The sequence below is a fragment of the Arachis ipaensis genome, chromosome B06 (assembly GCF_000816755.2).
Source record: "Arachis ipaensis cultivar K30076 chromosome B06, Araip1.1, whole genome shotgun sequence".
Taxonomy (NCBI): domain Eukaryota; kingdom Viridiplantae; phylum Streptophyta; class Magnoliopsida; order Fabales; family Fabaceae; genus Arachis; species Arachis ipaensis.
Window position 1 is genome coordinate 128,964,957 of NC_029790.2, and position 5,088 is coordinate 128,970,044.

A 5,088-nucleotide genomic window follows, 5' to 3' on the forward strand; every position below is an offset into this window, starting at 1 on the left:
GGAAATGTGGTCCACCGAACTCGGCGATAATCCCATCACCAGCAAGGAAGTCTGGAAACATGGAGCCCGGACTCACCCATGGAGTACTCTCCTGAAGGCTCTGATCGTCACCAGGCACACGGACGAAGTAATCTCCTAGAGGTCCTCCCCCAAGCCCAGCGTCAGTGTGACTCGAGGGATCTCCCATACCAGATCCATACCACTCCCCATCATGCCCCTCCTGATGGGTCCTCCCAACCCCCACTGCATCACCTCTTCGAGCTGCACCCTGACCAGGATGATGGGCATCCTCTCTAGCAGCAGCCCCCCTCCTCCTGCCTCCGCGCCCACGTCGTCTCCCGCCCCCCTACCTGCCTCCTCAACGTCCTCCATAGCATGATCCAGCCACCTCCACTCACGCTGGCTACGACGTGTCCCAACTCGAGCTCTCCTCTCAACATGACGTCTGTCAGGAACATCGTCGACTCGGTCCATATCAGGAACTCGGCCGTCACCCCTCTGCGTCGCCTCATCTGGAATAGGAATACCTCTCGGATCCCCCAAGTACATCTCGGGCGACAGGAACCTCTTTCCGTGCTGATGCCACCATGCCAAGAAATCAAGCGAGGGACCCGGGTCGGCCACGATGTCGAACTGTAAAATGTGCTCCGCACGATTCTGCCAGTGAAGATGCCAGTCAGGTAAGTGCGACGGGAACCAACTGTCACCTCCTCTCCCGTCCTTCGACATCAAGAAGTCGATGTTCAGGGCGGGATGCGGTGGGGGTGACAAATGAATTTTTGTCGGTATAGAAAAATCAGCACAAGATAAACCCTCAAATTGGGGTTTGTCAACCTCCCCACACTTAGATTCTAGCATGTCCTCATGCTTAGAGAGATGCAAGGGAACGCAGAAGACCGAGGGATTGCAAAAGTATAAGACTCATGAAGTGTAACCTACTTATATGCATGCAACTATGACTAGTGCCACTATCCACTTGGTTGGGAGCAAATTAACCTTCTTAGGACATATGCAAGCACATGGGGTACAATGATGGTCAAAGCATAGGACTTGCCACTTTCTAAGCATCAAATGCAATATGTGCAACTTTGCATGAGGAATGCTCGCGAGAGCCGGAAATCAAAGGATTGAGCATTGAACCCTCGTTCTTTTATTGTTTTCCGCTTTAAGGCTTGTAATGTGCTAAATTAAGAACAAAGTGGGTTAATCGTAGGCTCAAATTTTGCTAACAAAGGAAGATAGAAGGTAAGGCCATTTGGGTGAGTGAGCTGATGAAATTATGGCCTCAATCATATAAATGCATGAATACACCAAATAATGGACATAAAGAGTCAAACAAGTCAAAGATCACAATCATAGAAGGAGAATAATGCACACAAGAAGGAAAAATAAGTGGTTATAAGATGTAACCACACCATTAGGCTCAAATCTCACAAGCTTGTGTTCTTAGCTCAAAACCATGTTCCAAAATATAACTCTTCATGCAACTTTGGCATCAAAGCATTTAAAATTTGCAATGCCATGGTCGTCCCAAAGTATTGGTTTCCTAAGAGAGAATTTCATTGTTCCAACCAAGCAGATTTATCATGTGAATGGTGTCAACTAAGACCTAATCATGCAACCTATCCTACTAAAACCTAATCATGCAACCTATCCTAATTTATTCAGATGTTACCTACGGAGATCGGTCGGCCGACCTCCCCACACTTAAAACTTGGCACGGTCCTCCGTGCTAGAGGTTAGGCGCACAGGTTGATTGAGCTCCGAGTGTGCCACATCTCCAATGCCATTGCTATCTCCGCTTGAAGTTGCGGTGGAGGTGGAGATATCAGGTTCCTCCATAGGTGGCGTGATTATGCTTAGAAGCCTCTTCACATGAGCATAGCGGCGTTGGTTACGCCTCTCATAACGGTCTAATTTGTTGTGAAGGTCCTCAAGGCGTTGGGCGGCCGATTTTTGTGATGTAGATGAAGTGGTAGCGTGGCCAGTTGGTGTGGGTAGTTCAATGTCCTTGGTGACTTCCGGAGGCTTGAGGCATCTCTTGGTCGGAATGATGTCACCATCGACTGGTATTGAGGTTCGCCTATCTTTAGTCTCCCGGTTGACGCCGGCTTTCGCAACTAATGCCGTCACTAAAGCGGGAAATGGTAGATTTCCCTTGGCATGAATGCGCCCCATGGATTGGCGGATGGCATGCGGAACGTTGACCGGTTTCTCGGTCAAGATGCACCATATCAATAAGGCAAGCTCGGCGGTGATGGATGACCCATGCGTGCTTGGGAGCACGTAATGAGCTAGAATTTGGGCCCATGCCGTGGCTTCTTGAGTGAGGTGGCGGACATCTAAACCCTTGGGTCTTCGCTTTATGGTCCCCCGAATCCAAAACGCGTCAGGTAAAGCAATGACGCGGAGGATCGCGCTCCAATCGAATGCGCGGTCAACGCATGTAGCCAAGACTTCTTGGTAGGCGTCATATGCATCCGTTGACGGTGCAATCCCAAGGACTTCTCGGATGGTTTCCACGGTGACCGACACTTGTTTTCGGCGCACAAATATGGATGTGAGATGAGGTGAGTGGAAGTTGGAGTAGAATTCCACCACCCAAGAGAGATTGGCCTCCGTTGGTTGCCTCAATAGGAATCTCCAATGCCTCCGGTCAATGTGTGGCATCACAATCGGACTGAGGTGAGCCGGTAAGACTAGGAGAGGTTCCGGATGGTAATTCCTTTCAATCATTCTGGAGTAAACAAGTTCGCAGTAATGGTTGGGAAACTTGTTTGAATCCTTAGGAGGGTTGTCCTTCTCTAGAATGTCAACGGGGCCCTTGGTCTTCTTCAGGAGGGGCCTGGCCGTTAGTTCTTGGCGCGCTTTATTGGAGGCTGGCTTCTTGGGGCCTTTCCCGTTGTCCTTTTTGATGACCATCCTGTGGAAGCAAGAAAGGAAAATATCAAACCCAAAGAAGTGGAGGTACATGAGCTCTATGTAATGAAAGTTATGCCATAAAATATGGGTATCTTTGTTACATGACAGCTGCAACATGTAACTAAGATAATGTGTGAAGAGCAAGGCAAATTATTTTCATGTGGTGCAAGGGTAGTTTAAGCATGCAAGGAAGAAGCATGAGAAGCACACACCCTTGGGGACCATAAATGGGGATGAATGGTCTGTGGAAAGTGGGGATGCACTCAAAAGTGATTGGTTGAGAGGCAAGGTAGTCACAATAAGTCCAAAATTCATGTGTGCCTTTCATCGAACACTTGGTGTGCATCCCTCAAGTAGTATGTGATTGTGTGAAAATGAGAGCAATGTAACTTTCCACAATCCATTATTAATGATTATAATGCATATTGGGTGCAAGAAAAGTAAGCAACACCATTCATCTATTCATGTAAGTGAGTTTGGGACCTAAGTGCTCATGAAGAACAAAGAAGAGAGAAGGAGGTGACTAGAAAAAGGAGGAAGAGAGAAAGAAAAGAAGAAGAAAGCTACCTACAAGATGGTGCAACTAAATGAATAAGAACTACAAGAGATTAATGGACTAAGAGGGAGCCTAGTATAATACCTTGTGAGATGGAGAAGGATATGGGAGAAGAAGAGGAGTGGAATGAGAATGAAGGGGTAAGTGTGGCCTTCTTAAAGGTGGCGTCGATCACCGGCGCGTGCGCGCGCGGTGCGCGCTCGCGCAGGGAGCAAGGTGACTAGGGGGGCGCGCGCGCGCACATGTCGCGTGCGCGTCCATGCGCTTGAGCTGGGGGCACAGGAGAGGCACAGGGGTGGCATAACTCTCTGGACGAAGTACCAGAGATTGCTTTAGCGTGTGTTGGCGCGCGCGCGCACACTGCGCGTACGCGTCCACGTGGTTGTGCCCCAGGCACGAGAGGGGCCTGGAGGGGGCTCAACTCTCTGTGAAATGGCCCAGAGAGGAGTGCAGAGTGAAAGGGCGCGTGCGCGGCTGTGGCGCGCGCGCGCATTCTGTGCTCGCTTTGTATGGACGCGTGCGCGCCAGGTGCGCGCACGCGGCAAAGGTGCTGGGCTGGTGGCTTAGTGTAGGCTTGAGAATGGCTTAACTCTCTGTAAAATGTACTAGGGGGGGAAACAAGGCAATTGGCGCGGACGCGCACCATGCGCTTGCGCGTCGATTGGCGGATTTCGCTCATGTGCGCAGACGCGCCATGTGCGCGCACGCGCAGAGGGGTGGGTTTTTCTAAATTTGCAAGTGGTTACACCGTTTTTTGACATTTCAAAACCCCCCCTCCATACAGCCACTTATGCACTATAGCAAATGAAGTTAACAAATGGAGGGGAGTTGTCATTAAAATCTAGCTAACAAACATGAAGTCAAGTGTCTATGTACAAGTCTCAAGGGAAGATCTTACCATGGTGGGGTGCCTCCCACCTAGCACTTTTGTTTAACGTCCTTAAGTTGGACTTTCAGTAGCTTATAGTGTTTATTCAAGAGTTGCATCCCTCAAGAGGAACACTTCAAATTCCTTGGCGTTCTTCCTTTGCTCACCATGATACAATTTGAGATGGTGCCCGTTTACCTTGAAGATGTCCGGGCTTGATGGGTGGCGCAAGTGGTAGACTCCATAAGGTTCTACTTTCTCCACTTGGTAGGGCCCATCCCACCTTGATCTAAGCTTTCCGGGTAGTAATCTCAACCTTGAATTGTAGAGAAGGACTAGGTCACCGGGTTGGAATTCTCTTCTCCTAATGTTCTTGTCATGGATGGCTTTCAACTTTTCCTTATAAAGTCTAGAGTTGTCGTAAGCTTCCAATCTCAAACATTCTAATTCTGCCAATTGAAGCTTTCTCTCTACTCCGGCCCCACCCAAGCTCATATTACACTCCTTTACGGCCCAATAAGCTTTATGTTCAATCTCTACCGGTAGGTGACATGCTTTGCCATATACAAGCCGGAAGGGGCTCATGCCAATGGGTGTCTTGTAAGCCGTTCGATAGGCCCAAAGTGCATCGGAGAGTTTAATGCTCCAATCTTTCCTATTCAGCTTTACAATCCTTTCTAACACATGCTTGATTTCCCAGTTAGAGACTTCGGCTTGGCCGTTTGTCTGAGGGTGGTAAGCC